At 38.7% G+C, this 17,358-nt stretch overlaps 1 pseudogene; it reads left to right on the top strand.

Annotated features, from left to right (window-relative positions):
* The window catches only part of LOC109674873 (melanoma-associated antigen 11-like), a 57,177-nt pseudogene that overhangs the window by 37,807 nt on the left and 2,012 nt on the right, over window positions 1-17,358 (top strand).

The raw sequence follows: 17,358 nt of genomic DNA, 5'->3' as shown, positions 1-17,358 counted from the left end.
TATGTTTCAAATAGGGAGTCTCACACCCTGGACCATAACTGTATTTATTCTTCCAATGCTCAGCTTTTATTGGCTTATATGAGATCTCAAAAAATTTTTGTCCAGGCTGACCTGAAATTGTGATCCTCCTAGTCTCTGCTTCCTGAGTAGCTAGGATTACAGGTGTGAGCCTACACATACATCCTGGTGCTTACATGTGTGTTTTTCTAATGCCTATGTTTAGGCATAGGAATGCAGTGCCACCCAGTACACATAACTTTAAAATTGCTAAATAAAGGCAAACTATTTTCTAAAATGCTTTTACAATTCAAATTTCACAGGACAAGAATTTCCATTGCTCTGCCTGCTTTGCAAGTGCAAAACCCTGAGTTCAAACCCCAGCCCCACTACAGAAAAAAAAAAAAAACAAGTTTCCATTGTTCTACATTATTCCCATCTCTTCATCTCTTCGATTTGCCATATTCTAATTGCTTTGACTACTTATGAGATAAATATTGCATTATAGGTTTATTATTTTACTGGCATACCATAAGGTAACCAGTCTTTATTTTTTCATTGGCTATTTGATTTTTTAGCTTTTATTAAGTGTTCTCCATTTTTTCTCGAGTTATCTGCCCTTTTCTAATTAATTTGTAGAAGTATTTTGTACAAGTCAATTCTGGTTGTATGTATAGCGAAACTATTTCTATTCTGCGGACTATCTTTTCACTATTTCTACATCTATGAATCATCAAAAGGTCTGAATTTTAATATTGTCAAATATATCAAACATTTTTCTAATGTCTGGTGTGACTGTGTCTTATTTAAGATGTAATTAGTTTTCAAAAATTCTAAAAGTTATTGCATGTTACTGTTTAAGAGCTTAGGGTTTTGTTTTTGTTTTTGACTGTACTAGGGTTTGAACTTAAAGCTTCACATTTGCTAAGAAGGAGCTCTGTCATTTAAGTCACTCCGCCACTCTTTTTTTATGTGTTAGGTATTTATGAGATAAGATCTTACCTGGGCTGGCTTCTAACTGCACTCCTCCTGCTCCCTGCATTCTGAGTAGCTAGGATGACAGCTGTGAGTCCCCAGTGCCCAGCTAAAAGGTTAATTAATTTATATTTTACATTTAAAGCACTAATCTCTGTGGAATTGATTTTGTCTATTAAATGGAGTAGGCTTCCCATCTGTTTTTATTTCATCAAACCAATTTTCACAGCACCATTTATAGAGATGACCATTTTTTCCTACTTTTAGGAAATATGTCTGTCGTGAATCATACAGTCACACATAAAAGAGTAATTTTTGGTCACTCTTCCCTTTGCTTATTACACTATCTTTGTGTCCAAAAGACTTAATAACTATATTTCCAGTATCACTTATCTACATATGTCCCTTTTTATTCCAAGTACAATGGAGAAATAGAATATCAAATTTCATAAAAGTCAAACAGGGTTCTAAGTGGTATTTTATTGATAATAATTGATTACTGAATTTTGCTCCTAGACAATCATATCATTTATAGAAAACAGCTGTTTAATTTTCAATTCCTTACCAGGTTTTCCTTCTTCTGTTCTTCCTGGACTGGCTAGAATACCCAGAACAACATTGTGTATAAGTGATAACAGTGGAAATCATTATGTAATTCCTGCTCTCAAAGAAAAAGCTTTCAGTGTTTTAGAATTAAGGATGAGGTTTATATTTTTGGATAATTATACTCTATCAGATTAAGAAAGTACCATTCTGTTTCTACTTTAGTGGACTTTTTCTTTTATTCATTGATGAATATTAAATTTTACCAGACATGCATTTGTTATTCTTTTAAGATGATTGTGATAAATTTTTATTCATGAATTCCTGAAGGAAACATGCTTAAGATTGTACATGTATGCTCATGACCAAAATCCAGCTCTCACATTAGTTCTCCATATTTTTGTTGTGCTTTGGTAGCAAAGTAATAAAAAAATTAGAAGACTGAAGGGCTGGCATACTGGCTTGAGTACTAGAGCACCTGCCTTAGCAAGTGTGAAGCCCTGCTTAGCAACTGAGAGGCCAGGATCACAAAAAACGTAAAAAAGAAAAAGGAAGAAGGAAGAAGAAGAGGAAGAAGTGGAAGAGAGACTAGATATGTGCCTTATTTCAATTCTAAATATTTTATATTTTATAAAGGATAGTATTTAGTTCTGGAGTTTTCTGTGTAGAAAAACTTCTGATTGCTGATCCAATTAAAATATTTTAATAATTATGTTAAAACAATGAACAATAGGAACAGATTAAAAAGCCCAAAAAAGAACCCTGACGTAATTTAAGATATATTACAATTCTGCTTGAGATAGTTTGATAACTTTGCTCTTGACAATTTGCAAATTTAATCTAGGTTTTTGGATTTGAATGGCATATACCTCTTCAAATATCTTTTTCTAAGAACTTTCAGTCTTTGTAGAGATACCCTTTTTTTCATTTCCACAATTTGTATTTTGTGTTTCTCACATTTTGATTTTGTTAGTCTCCTTAATTTTTTTTATTTGTTTGAATCATTTGAGAGTCATTTTTGGCTTATCCATGCTGTCTATTAGAAGTTTGTTTTATATTTATAAATATATTATAATATTACTATTGGCTTTCTCCTAAATTATTTAGGGTTATTTTACTGAAATTTCTCCTATCATATATCATATTCACTTGGCTATGTAGTTCATTAATTGTTAAACTCATGCATTTAAGGCCCTGAATTTTCATCTAAGCATTTCCAAAGGTTTTGATATGTAGTATTTTTTTTGCAGCACTTTGGTGATAACCTGCTCTTTTCTAACTTTAGTGACTGCTAAAAATTCAGTTGTGAGTGCAACTGCTGTTCATTTCAGTACAATATTTTATTCTAGCTTATTTCCATGTATTATGTTTGTTTTTGTAATGTGTCTAGCTTATTTCCATATATTATGTTTGTTTTTTGTAATGTGTCTATGAATTGTTTCATTTATCTATTTTGGGATTCATTGGATTTATTAAATGCATGGATTAAGTTAATTCAGTAAAATCTAGAGTGACAGAAAGATAGAGAGACACATACATACATATATAGATAGATAAACAGACAGACAGATAGATACTGGAGTAGGAGGAAAAGAACAAAGCAGTAAACCAACTTTAAAAAAAAACATATATATTGTGCTGATAGAATGACTCAAGTGGTAGAGTACATGTCTAGCAAGTGCGAAGTCCTGAGTTTAAACCTGGTACTGCCAAAATAAAACATTCAATATAAATTTTCTCTCTTTTTTTGCTGTATAGATAAACTAGTGTTAAACAGTCTACGTGATAGAACTTTTAAATTCTAAAATAAGAAGAAAGAATTTATAAAATCTTATCTATAGCTAATTGAATTAGCAAATATTAACACCAGCAAAAAGTAGCTAAATAATAGATAAGCAAGGTACTTCTGAGAATATAACACACCCCCATGTTCTTTGTTTACTGAAGCATTTTAAAATCTCTCTTCTAAGCATTTTTTCAACACAGAAAAATATTGCTGCAACACACTTTATTAAAACATCAGTTGTCCAGACATGATAGGATGTCTATAATCCCAGCTAGTTGGGAGGTAGAGACAGAATGATCATGGTTTGAACCCAGCCAAGGCAAAAAGTTAGCAAGATTCTATGTCAAAAACCAGCCAGAGGGCTAGGGTTGTGGATCAAGTTGTAGAGGACCAGCCTAGCAACCATAAGGCCTTGAGTTCAAACCCCAGTACTGCCAAAAATAAACTAAAAACAAACAAAAATATGGCTAGGGACATGGCTCACATAAAATGCCTGCTTAGCAAGCATGGAGACCCTGAGTTCAAACTTCAGTACCACAAAACAAAACAAGACAGATGTAGTGGCACAAGCCTGTGGTCCCAGCAATCCAAAGCAAAAGAGGCTGGGAATGTGTTTCAAGTGGTAGAGCACTGATGCAGAAGACCCTAATTTCATTCACCACAAAAAATAAGTAAAAACAAAATACAAAAATGTCAATTTACCTACTCAGAGAATCTAAGCTCATGTCTCATGTTGCTTGCAAAATACAGTAAACACTAAATATAATAGAAAGTGCCATTTAAGTAGGAATATTTATCTTTAATTTCCAATATGTGAATTAGCTCAGAGCTTTATAGAGCACTACTTGTTTAGTGAGTGCTGCTATCTCTTAGTAGGTAATTTTACCTTTGTTTCCACCAAAACCATAAAGGAAATGTCATTTTTTGAGGAAATAGTGAATGATAATTGATTACATAATCCTATTTTAGCAATGTATTTAGTTGATTCCTGTGTATAAATGTTTAAAACTGAGTAAAACCTAAAAAATAATGAATTAAAACTAAATTGTACATACAAAACTTACATTAATAAAAATTTTATAATTATGTTAATTAAAATTTTGAATATGCAAAGCTTGAAATAGGAAATTTTATAGTGCTACCCAAAAGAAGGAAAGTGTGAAAGAGAAAAATTATAGAGTAAGAGATGTTATTAAAATATTTTTAAAATCTGCAGTGTGTGGTGGTTCACACATGTAATTCTAGCTGCTCAGAAGGCTGAGACAGGAGAATCACGAATTTGAGGCCCTATTTGAGACCTAACATAGTGAGAGCCTGTCTCTCAATAAAATTAAAAAGGCCTGACGGGGTAACTTCATGATAGAGTGCTTGTCTAGCATGTGCAAGGCTCTGGGTTCAATCTATAGCACCACAAAAATCCTTAAAATCCTATCTATATTTCTCAACATCAGTAATAGTAAATTAAGGAGAACAAATAATATTTTTGTAAATAATTTTGTGAATATCAGAAAAGTCTGATATCGTTTAAAATGAAAGTTCATCCACATCATATAGTAGGAACTCTTGGGTTTGGCTTACTTTGCTCAAGAATATATATGTGGAATTCATCCATGTTGTTTTATATTAATTCATCAGTACCTGTCAACATACTCAAAGTTCCAATCTCAGATGTGATGTGTAAGCAGGGAATAACCCACTGGGAGAAGGTAAACAGTTGAGGCCTTCTAGTGCCCTAAAGTCATCAAGATAAATCTAACATCACATGATCTTCTAATTCAAATTGTTAAGAAAAAATGTTCAAGTCCAGCAACAATAAATCCTAATGAGCCATATAATACTAAATCTTGTGCACAGAGAATGTTTTCAACATCTAAAACTCCTAGGAGCTTAAAGGGCAAGGATAAAATTTTAAAAAACCACGTCTTTCCCAGGTTTACCAGGCTTAAGCATAGCAGTCATGGGGATCAGTTGGTGCCTATTAGCCAAGCCTGTGTCTACCAAGGGCCACCCTGCAATATTTTTAAATTGATTTTGGTATGGAACATGTTTATTTTGATAGTCTGCACCTCTTCCCTCCCTTCCTCCTGTCTATGAACTTTGAAACTAAATTTTAAGTGTAAATGAGCATATCTTCCAAATTTGATATTTGCCACGCATTGATAATAAACTGCAATCTAAAATGTGAATCAACTTACAAATATGTAATTAAAGATCCATAGAAAAAATTTAAGTTAAGGCTTTGGTATATCACTCAGTGGTAGAACAGTTGTCTAGCATGCTTGAGGCCCTGGGTTTGATCCATAGCACTGCAAAACAAAGTTTGTGAATGAAACATATGATTTTAATTTTCTAAGTTCAGATGTTTGCTTGGAATCTACATTTTATTTGTGGTTAAATTGGGAAGATCCCTACACTATCTCTTCAAAAGACATCATGTCAGAATAGAAATATGCATTATTTTAACTGGAAAGTGAAGTAGATTTTTCTCTTCCCACCAAAATTGTATATGTGCAGAAAGAGTGGAGGGGAAAAATCCTATTTTAAGGGAAAATACAGTGTGCCACATGTCACCAAAACAACCAATTATTTGAATGGTTTACAATTTACTGACATTTTCCATTTTAGAAATGTACACAGGTACATTCCACTGTAATACTTTGTCTACTGCATCTTTTTCTTTTCTGTGGTACTGGTGATTGAATTTAGAGCCTTGCACATTCTAGGCTGGTGCTCTAACTTGAGCCATTCTGCCAGTCCAACTTTTTTTTTTCAGGTATTGGGGACTAAATCCAGGCCCTTCCTTGAACATGTAAGGTAAGCACTCTACCAGTAGAGCCAAGTTCCCAGCAAATTTTTTTTTTGACAAATAAGTTGTTGGTATGTATTCCTGGGAGGATCTTTCTGGAAATATTAGATGAAATGTTGAAAGCATTCTAATCTAATGATAATTATAATTTTCTTTTTTTTTATTTCCTGGATATACTGGAAAGTTTGAATCCAGGGCCTTGTACTTGCTAAGCAGGTGATCTACCACTTGAGCCACATTTCCAGCAAGGAAATATTGCAGGGGCTTCATGCTTAGGCTTTACATAAAGAAAAGCTTTAGTTTTAAACTCCTTGGAGATAACTAACTGAAATTTAAACATAAAAATTTTGAGGAGCAAATATGCAGCTGTATAATCATTTTAAGGAGAGAAACAGAGAGAAAGAGGAGAATGAGAGTGAGATTCATTTATGAAGTAGCATCTGGATAAAACTTCTTATGAGAAATTCCGCAGGTTTTTAAAAATTCATTTAAAATGCCCCACTATGAATGTTAGGGAATCCTCTCTGGAGTCTATGTATTATTATTGTTACTATTAACAAAGTCTAGACCAATGCATACAAGTCAGTTTAAATTAATAGAACAGAGTCAACTATTTACAAATACATTTTGAAACTAACATTGGTTTTAGCAATTTGTGCGTGATTTTCAAGTAATTGGGTATAAATAGGCATGACCAAAGTAGAACTTAAAAGTGTTGTGCTCTGATGTCAGAATTTATTTTGATTGTATTCTGTTTGGTTTTAGTAGCCTGCAGCTGTGTGACTTAAGGGCCACCTCGTCCTTTCTCAAAAAACTGAAAACAAACAAAAAAAACCTACATGTTAGAAGATAATTTCCATTAGTCTCACTTGGAATCACCAAGTAAGAACATAAAATCACAGCATTTAGCCCCAACGTCCCTTCACTCTCAGTGCTATAGGAACAATAAATTCGCCAGAGGAACAGTACAAAAAAAAAAAGAAAGAAGGAAAAGAAAACATGATTCTCAGACGGAGGATTACTGAGGTTACTGTGGCAACTATTTTTTAAAAGCATTGTAGAAAAATTTAAAGTGAAAGAAGCAATTCAAAGAGTTAAAACCTACTGATTTCTTTGGAGCTATTATACTTTATCCCTTCTGGGTTAATTCTTATGATTGTGAAGCCACATCTGAGAAAGTAGTGGTAACCCTAGCTACACATTTAGGCTAAGCATCCAGCAATATAAGTAGTATATGCACTTCTGAAAAAAGGTTGGAAAACTTAATCTAAGGTTTTTAAATTAGGTTTATTTAATGAACTAGTTTAAACATTGATATAAATTTATATTAACTATTTCTTTTTTGTTTCACATGCTCTCCACTTCTCTAGGTTGTTGTAAAAATATTTTTTGATACTAAAGCTCTCTGTTTTTCTGTTCTGCATTCCTTGTTAGATTGGAGAAATCATTTCTATAAGGATTATGTGACCAAGATAATAATTAGTAGGATGGCCACAAATGACCCTTAAGCTAGATGGATTTTTTTTCTTTTGCATGGCTAACTATATTTCTTTCGATAAACTATGCCTCATCTCTGTTCTTTATGTTCCCAACATGCCAGTGTGCCTAGTTCAAGAAGCAACTGTCAAAATTGAGTGTGCTTAAAGACTTCTGGTTGAATACAATAAAATAGAATTTTTGCTACATATCCTGCCTCAAATCTCCCCAAAAGAATATGTAAAAAACAAACTGGAAAGTAAACAACACAGTCAAAAATTTCCTCAGTGCCACATGATAGTAAGAGGTCAGGACTAAAACAATGCAGACAGTCCCAGTGCCACCTCAGATCTTGTCCAAGTTAAGGATCAATATAATCAAAGGTATAATCAATGTCCCTTTGATTAGAGCACTTTGAGATCTAGGGTCACAGGAAAAGTTGAGGAGATCACTGAAGAAGCCTCATAACAGTAATACAAAAACACAGGGAAGGGGAGCTAAAGGAAAACATAAATGCTGGCAAGGCAGAAGTCTTTCTCTTATTTATAAGCTTGCCTTTTGCTAAGAAAGGGAGAATGGGGAGGGTGTGAAGTGGACAAAAGATGGAGGAAGGTCTGGAATGCAAAATGCTACTATAGAGAGCCATCTGTTCTAAATAACTTTGTGCCCAACACCTAACTTTGTTTCAGGAGGTGGGAAGCCCTTTTTGAAAAAGGATGTGAAAGGAAAGCCTAAATAGGAGAACAGACTGGCCAGCTCACTTCATTTTCCTCCCATTATTCTTCACCATAGTCTGCCCCAGTCAAATACGGATAATAAAATCAACATAGCATTTATGTACAATTACTGCCTAAAGGAATACAGAAATATTTGGTGCAAATTATTTTGCATAACCTAAAAGATATTACAGATGAAATTATTTATTTGAAGGAAAAGAGGAATATAAAGAGACTATAGACACATATTCAGAAAAAGATGGCTAGAGGCAGAATTTCGGTCTATCTCTAAGTATGAAAGACAACAAATCCTGTCTTCAAAAGGCAACTATAAATTTAAAACAAAAATGAAAACACTTTTAGCACTCTGGAAATTAACCAACAAGATACAATAGTCTGAGTAGTTCTAGCAAATTCAAAAAGGCAATAAGGGAAGTATCTCAGTCCTTTCAAATGGTATAACAAAATACCTTAGACCGGGTAATTTATAAACAGCAGAAATTTATTATTCACAGCTCTAGAAGCTGGGGAGTCTATGATTAAGATGCCAACAGATTCAGTGTCCAGAAGTCTGGACATGGTTAGTTACAGTAGCTGTTGATCAGTGCAACAATACCACTAAGTACTGTGATTTTTAAATCCTTGTTGTCTATTACCCTCATCATATTCACTTTTAATCCTCAGGTTTGTCACTTTGCAGTCACATAGGGGTGCTGCAATCCCAAGTATCAGGTTCACATAACAGTACCTCAAGCATAAAATAAGGGTTATGGGTAAAAGGCCTTCTCTGAATCTTTGTTTCCAAGAAGACAAAAATCACTTTTAGAAGTCTCAGAGCAGTATAATCTTGGATTTCATTATCCAACATTTCAACATGTGACCACTTTTAGCTACAAAGAATGAGAAATTAGGATCTAGCATTCTTTGGGTCTGGGCACAAAAAGGGCAATGTTTTCACCAGAAAGAAATAAAGGTTGAATAGGTGTTAGGTAACAGTGTCTGCTAGAAATTAAAAACACCATTTCTTCATGACCCAATATTTTGTGTGTCTACCTAAATTTTTACAAACACTCATATACAGATGTAATAAATTGTATTCATCTAATGATGGTGATGTTTATTGCTGAAAAATGGAACATGGAATGAGATTTTTTAATCCCTTGAATTCCTTTCATCTTCATCCAGTTCTTGAATTACTTTTGAGCATGTGTCAATTTTATAATATTAATAAAATAATTACTCTTTTTAAAAAGGTTTTCAAAAATAATTCAGGGCCTACACCTTGAACCATTCCACCAGCCCTTTTTTAGTGATAGGATTTTTTTGAGATAGAGTTCCCTGAACTGTTTGCCAGGCTGGCTTTGAACCACGATCCTCTGGCTAAAATAATTCTTTTGAAAATCAAGATGTTTTGCAATGACTGTATTGTGACTAGTAAGTCTACATGGGAAAGATTTCAAAAATCATTTTCAGTCTAAAATATAGTGATTTCCCTAAAGTCATGGAGACAAAATTATTTTTGAAAAAGTGAGGTAAGCACAAAGAAATCGAACTAAATATAATAAAACTGATTTCTCTTACATTTAAAAAATACTGTAGAAAGCTGAATTTTTTATACTCATACAGCCAATGCTAATTATTATGTTAGGCCAACAAACACCTAAGTACAGTGCTTAATATATCTATGTATATTACATGCATATTTACATACTAGTGTGCCTGTAGTTTTGTGGGAAATTTCTACCAAAGAGTTTCCTAAAAAGAATCTTTAATCTGCACTAGTAATTAATAAAAATGCTCTTACTAAGCAAAGGTGAGACTGTAGAATATTAGGCACATCCAACATCTGATTTTATGCAATCCTTTCTCCCTCTTTCATTCCCCCCCTCCAAAACAGATGGAAGAAGATGAAGGATTAATAACCACCAGATATAAACACTATTTCTGTCATGACTCAACATATAAAATAGAAGTATTATTGTAGCAGGGAGGAGGGCCAAAAAAGAAACAGACAAGCTGTGTTCTGATAGTTAAGCGGGAGAAGAGATGGCAAAACAAAGAGGTAAAACTTAAAGGAGTGAAAGATGAAGAAGGTCACATTGCACTGGGGGAATAGAATAGCCAATAAAGTCACATGCAGCCATATGTGGGTTGAGCTTTGCTTTTTGCTTCTGTAACCTGCATGCAAGGGTACATAAGGTGAGACCTCTTTGTTCTTGGGGCTCAGCCTTTGGACACTAGTCCACTGAGTCTGTGTTGGCACAATAAAATGTTGCTTCCTTCTAAACTGCCTCAGTGCACCCTATCTCAGCTTGAGATTCCTGCAACATTTCTTAGGGGCTCGTTGCTGGGACTGTGGAAATGGTGATTTGTCACCTCCCTTGTCACCAGAGTGCATCCCCCAGACTGCCAGGAGAAGATCCCACTAAGCACCAAAGGACAGCTTGATCTGGAGGAGGGATTCGTCCTCCTGGGAAGTTGGGATGAAGGCCTCAGATGCACAATGGAACCTGGTGAGGTGTAGGAACCAGCAAGGGGAGGGGAGCACCACTCGTCAGACTGGTAAGAACCCAGGTTCGAATTCAGCCCTGCCTCAGAAGGCAGAAGGGGAGACTGATCACTTCCCAGAGACCACTAGTAACTGCCTTTTGGGGTGAAACTGTGTCTGTCAGGTTCAGGGAGCAGGGTGGAAGAACTGTGCCATATGAAAATGTGTGAGACACCCCTAAGAGTTAGGAGGGTTGAGCTTTTCCTTGGAAATAGCCACAACCAGGTTAAGGGATGGGTAACAAAAATTCAGTTCCATAGAGGGAGACTCACAGAGAACAGATGCATCATCTACCATTCCACTGGATAGCCCTCTGGGTATAATTTAAAAGTTTTTTCTTTTTTTTTCGAGAGTGCACTCTAGTTTTATGAGTATATGTATGTCAATTTGTTTAAAGAACTTGGCAAAATTTAATTTGCTCTGGGAATTCCAGTTTATCTTATGCACACTTAAGTTGAAATTTTTTTCTGGCATACTTAATTTATAAAACTTTTATGTGTGTGTGTTTATGTGTGTATGTCTAAGCATCTTCAAAATGGCTCTTAAACTGCTATTATAGGTTAATGTGATATTCAAAGTAACAAAAAACCAGGGTATTTGTTTTAAAGACCTCTGTTATAAACTGCTTAAGCTTTTTACACATGAATATGTAATCATCTTGAGGATGGTTCTTATTATAAAGTAAATGTAAAAAATTATTGCTTTGTTCTACTGCCACTTTTAAGAAAACAGCTTTTCAAATTTATTTCAATAAGGTCTCACTTGGATGCAGGCATTCAGAGGTTAACACTCTGGCTTAGACCCAAGGAGGAAAAAAAAAGAAAGAAAAAAAGGGGGGGGCACGGCCTGCAACAGGAATCTTAAACTTTGGGTAGTTAAAAATGACCTTAGCCTGTTTTATTCTGTCACAAATGAAATCTGGGATTTATTCTTTCTTATAATACATGGGTCTATTAACAAATGGGCTTTTTATAAATTGTTTTTATACAAAAAATAATTTTAAGGTTGATTTCTTTCTGATTTTTTCATACAAATATAAGGTTCTAAGTTAAAAGGTTTTATGAGTTATCTTTAACAAGTAACATATAGATATTATATATATGGTATTAAAAATATGGTTTTTAAAAATAAAAGGTTAAAAAATACTTTTAAGTAAAAAAAAAAAGGATGAAGACAAGCTCCCCGAGGGGATGCAAAATAAGTTGTCATAAAGGTACAGAATAAGTTGTCATAAAAAGATGGAACTTATAAATGCTTATGTAAATGATTGAGTTGACTAAAATCCAGTTACATTAAAGGTTTTGTAAGGTCAAAATTTACTAATATTAAACTAAAACTTAATTCTCTAAGCTCATAACAAAAAGACTATCTTAAAAATATTGTTCTTAATAACATTTACAAAAAACTGTCTTAAAATGGTTTTTGTTTTGTCAAGATAACTGTCAGAAATTTTTAGTGTTATAGGTTAATCCACAAATTTGTAAAGACAACAAGAGTTTACTGAAACACAGAGAAGCAGGAGACAGCTGAGCACAGGGAGTACTGCTGCACTGGTATGAAGGTTGAGACAGATTTACTTATGTAAAGCAAAGGAAAAAACCCAACAAAGGAGCATTACACTGGAGGTAAAGACCTCTAGTTTTTATTGGAGTCAACAGAGTGGAGATATTAGTCCTACTCCTTCCACATGGCAGGCGGAGGGAATTTTTGGCCTGGAATGGTTAGATTTGGCCTGTAATTTTAGTGGGGTGGGGGTGCTCCATTGACTACAGGTTGATGGGTTCCTGCTGTATGTCAAGAGCCATCTGTTAATGTCAACAGTCTGGGATATGATCCCTTATCAACATCTGAGCCATGATTCTTGGCCATTAGGTTTCCTACCTCCACACTTAGTCCCCATAAATATTTACCTGTGTTCTCTGTGATTTTTGTCAGAGTTTTAACTACTAAGGTAACTAAGTCATGTTCATTTAAGAGCTGATTTATGTTGGGGTTAACAATGAGGACAGCCATGAAAGGACCAGACCCCCTCCTCCCTTGCAGATGGCTTACTAGAAACTCCCCACCCAACCCCAAAGACGGACAAAGGGACAATTGTAACCTTTATCTCCCCTGATGGGTGCCAAAAACAGTTGAGTAGACAATGACCTAACCACACCTTATCTTTCTTGGTTGCCCAGCAATGGTATCCCTTAGTGGCCTTCCTGGTACTTTTCCACTAGCCCCCTATATCTAGCCCAAGCCTGTGTATGGCAATGGGCTCTAGCTTTCTTGCTGGGGTCCCCCTCCCACAGGGCTCCTGCCTAAACAATAAACCCTGTACTGGTGTTTGTGCCTTCTCTCTGCCTCTTCCATGCATCTGTTATAAGCCATGCATCCAAAGTCACTTCAAATTATGCCCCAGAGGACCCTGGGGGTCAAAACTTGGCCTGAGGTGCTTGAAGGACTCCTATCCTGAGTCTGTGAGGGTGGAAGTGAGGCCAGAGGGGTTGGAGAGATGAACCCACCGCCAATAGAGGGTTGCAAATAATCCACCTAACCCCCACTGTCAGCTATACATCAGAGGGCATCCAGTCTGGAAAGCACCCCTACACTTCCATCCCCACCCCCCTAATTGTGTCCCAGAGGGTGCAGGGAGTCAAGTACCTCTGGTCTGAAGTCCTTTAAAGTTGAGATTTGGAGTCTGTGAGGGTGGACGTGAGACGCTGAAGAATAGTTGAAGCCACCCCCAAAAGAGGGCTCCAAATAACCCAGGTGCACCCTGTTATCAGAGGGGCACTTGCAAGCTTCTTGTCTCCAGAGCGTACCCTTCTGCCCTCACTTCTTCCTAATGCCCCAGAGGGCTGTATTGGTCAATCCCATTTCTGTTTTCCTCAGAGGGGTGGGATCCGGAATCTGTGAGGAGTGGAGGTGAGACCGTGAATTTACAAAGTCCCCCCACCCCAGAATGAGTCTGAAAATAATCCATCTGCAACCCAGTTATTAACTATACACCCTGGACAGCCTAGTCTTGCAAAACTCCCCACTCATCCATCCGTGGCGCCCCACTCCTAATGCCCCAGAGGAACATGGGAGCCGAGCCTTTACCTGAGGTACTAAGAGGAGGGAGATTTGGAGTCTATAAGGGGGTTTGAGGAGTCCCTGGTGGTGATGAGAGTCCCCAAATTACCCTAATACACCCCAAGTGCCAGACCCCATATTGCAGGTTGTGGTGAGAGCCAAGAGTGGATAGAAGAAAACCTCCCACAAAGAGCCCTATCATAATGGTGATCACTGGCTGTTGTCAGTCTCACGAGATTGCCAGTCCTTCTGCCCCCAACCCCCACCCGCTCCTATGCCCCAGAGGACCCTGGGAGTCAAGCCTTGGAGTTCCTCGGAGCGGTGAGATCCAGGGTCTGTGAGGGGGATGAGATTGTGTGGGTGGACAGATAAAGTTAATGCGATGCAGGGTCCCCCTGAAATCCAATTTCACCCGGGTTTATAAGTCCTCCACCCTGCGGTGTCTAGTCAGCAAGTGGCCACACCTGTCACCCCACCCCCACCTTATACCGCAGAGAACCCTGGCAGTCAAGCCTGGACGGGATTTGCCCAGGCTCCATGAGAGGTAATAAGAACAGAGTGGGAACATAGGAACTTATGGGGACCTACAATAATTTCGCTATTTCCCTTTGTCAGCCTTGCGTACATAGGCATCTATTCAGGAGAGCGCCCTCTTCTGCTTTGGAGGACATTGTGAGTCAAAATCTTGCTCTGAAGTCTTCAGATCTGTGCAGTGGACGGCCTGGGCACTGTGAGCAGTGCAGGTGAGACCCTCAGGTTGAATATAGGAAACCTCCCCCAATAAAGGGTCTCCAAACAATCCAGATGTACCCTGGTTGTCCTGCTGTTCACATAGGGTGGCAGTAGTCAAGTGAGCAACCCCACCATTAGTCCATACTCTTCCATATGCCCCAGGGGACCCTGGAAGTCAAGCCTTGGTCTGATGTGTTTGGAGAGTAGAAGCCAGGCTCCAAAAGTGATGGAGGTGAGAGTAGAGGGTGGACAGAGGAGGACCCCCTCCATAAAGGGACCCACTATAACTCCATTACACCCTGTTGCCAGACTTGCACCCAGGGTAATCTAGTCAGACAAGTAACCCTATCCTCTCCTCATGCTCCAGAGAACCATAGGAGTCAAGCCTTGGTCTGAGGTCCTTGGAGGTGAGATATCTGGTATCCGTGAGAAGCAGAGGCAACAGCAAAGGGTAGGCAGAGGAATGACCCTATAAAATGATCTACAATAGTCCCACAGTACCCCTTTTGTCATCCTTGCACAGGTGGGCATCTAGTCTGGAGAGCACAGTCTTCTTTCTCTTGGGATGGTGGTAGTCTGTGTCTTATTCTGAAATCCGTAGGTCTGTGGAGTGGAGTGGAGTGGAATTGCCTGGGCACTGTGAGTGGTGGAGGTCAGACTTTGACAGTGGACAGAGGACGCCATCCCACAGATAGAGGGTCCCCAAATAATCCAGCTGCACCTCAGTTGTCTTCCCTGCATGGAGGGGGGGGTGCATCTAGTTCAGCAAGTGCAGTCCATCCTACCCCTCTCCTTTTTCTGCCTCAGGGTACCCTGGGAGTCAGAGCCTTTTTCTGAGTTATGCAGGTGTGAGAAGTGGAGAGTCCCGGGCTCTGAGTTGGGTAGATGAGACTTGAGGGTAGACAGAGGAAGCACCCCACCACAGAGGGTCCCCAAACAATCTATCCTCCTTCTACCTCAGGTGACCTCTCAAATACATGATCCCCAAATAATCCAGCCCTGCTGCTGTTGTCATCCATGCACATGGTGGAGTCCAGTCAGGCAAGCCCCTCCCCCACCTTCTCCTTTTGCCTAATGGTACACTGGGAATCAAGTCTTGGTCTGAGATCCTTGGAGGGAAGAGGCATAGGCTCTGTGATGGGAAGAAGAAAGAGCTGAGGGTGAACAGAGGAAGCCTGCTCTCATAGGTAGAGAATCCTTAAAAAATTCAGCAGCATTCCTTTTCATCAACACCCTGGGAGTCAAAGCCTTGGTCTGAGGTATGCAGACTGAGGCTGGTAGAGGGCAGCATTTCAGCTCTGCTATGACTCAATGAGAGGTTCCTGAGAGAGAACAGAGGGGCCCCCAAATCCTATTATTAGCACTGTTTAGCCCAGTCAGGTGACCATATTTCAGGTACCCTAATTCAGGGTTAGAAAGAATTCAGGATTCATTCTTTGGTGAAGGGGACAGGGTCTAGATTGTGAAGCAGAGGAACTTCGACTCCAGAACAAGGGTGACCCAATGGAAGCCTGCCACTGCTGTCAATCCTAGGAGGCTCCATGCAAAATGACCAGATAGGTGATACCCTACTTTCATATCTGAGTCTGAGAGGGGTTAGTGGTTGGGTAGATGGAGCAGGGCCTCAGTTGAGCAGAGTGAGGAGCCAGATACTGCTGGACTTCAAGATGAGGACCTAGCAAGGACTTTGGATGGATCCAGCTCCACCCTTGCTGTGAGCCCTAGGAGGGTGGCCAGGCATGTGATCCCTACGTCTTCATCCTTCTTTGAGAGAGGATATATAGAGAGAGGGTATAGAGGTTTGGCAGAAAGAACATCACCTCAGTAAGAGGAAGGGCCCAGGTCCGGTCAGGACCTATGATGCAGGACTGAGGGACCCAGGTCCCAAACAGGGTCCAACCCTGCCCCTATTGAAGAGACACAGCATTCCAAAGCAAATGTACCCTTCACTCTTCCATCAGCCATGGGAGGTTCTTGGCAGAGTAACCAGATGCAAGACACCTTTACTTTTGCTTCTGGGTTGTCAGAGAGGAGTGGGCCTTGGTCTGAGGAGTGTGATCTCTGCTCAGCAGAGTCCTGAGGGAGGACCAAGAAGATCTTTGATCTAGGACATGAGAACCTGCTCCACCTATCAGCCTAGGGTGGTTCCAGGAAGGTTCTGTGGAGAAGAGATGCCACCTCCAGCTTCCTACGTAGAGTAAGAATTGGGGGTGAGGAGTTGGTGGCCTTGACCTACAAGCAGGATCTATAGGTCAACAGAGTGAAAGATCCTGGGCCTACTGAGAAGTAAATATGAATACCTTGAAGACATTCTAGACAAAAGAAGACCCTTGAAATGTGCTTCTTCTGTCAGCCTTGGGAAACCTCTGCAGGGATGTTCAGATGAGCTATAACCTCATTCTGTCTCACAGGTCTCAGGGAGGTAAAGACTTGAAGTGAGAAGAGTCATCAGGACAGAAGAGGAGCCACATCTGGCCAGCAGAAGGAGGTATCCGAGAATCAGAGTAAGGACAGAGGGAACCCCCTTACCCAAACACATGGGACTCCAGCCCCAACCTTTCCCTCTGTTAGCTACAGGAAAACCTAGGGCATATGGGTAGATAGGCCTCCTCTCATATCCTTTTCTGGTGTCTCACAGAAATAGTGTTTTGACCTTCCTTAAGTCAGACTCTCCTCTGGGGAGTCCTCAGGCCAGCAGAGGACTGGGGTTCAGGCCCTG

The sequence above is a fragment of the Castor canadensis genome, chromosome X (assembly GCF_047511655.1).
Source record: "Castor canadensis chromosome X, mCasCan1.hap1v2, whole genome shotgun sequence".
NCBI lineage: Eukaryota > Metazoa > Chordata > Mammalia > Rodentia > Castoridae > Castor > Castor canadensis.
The sequence above is the reverse complement of the archived record's forward strand: the minus strand, read 5'-3'. Positions and strand labels throughout refer to the sequence as shown.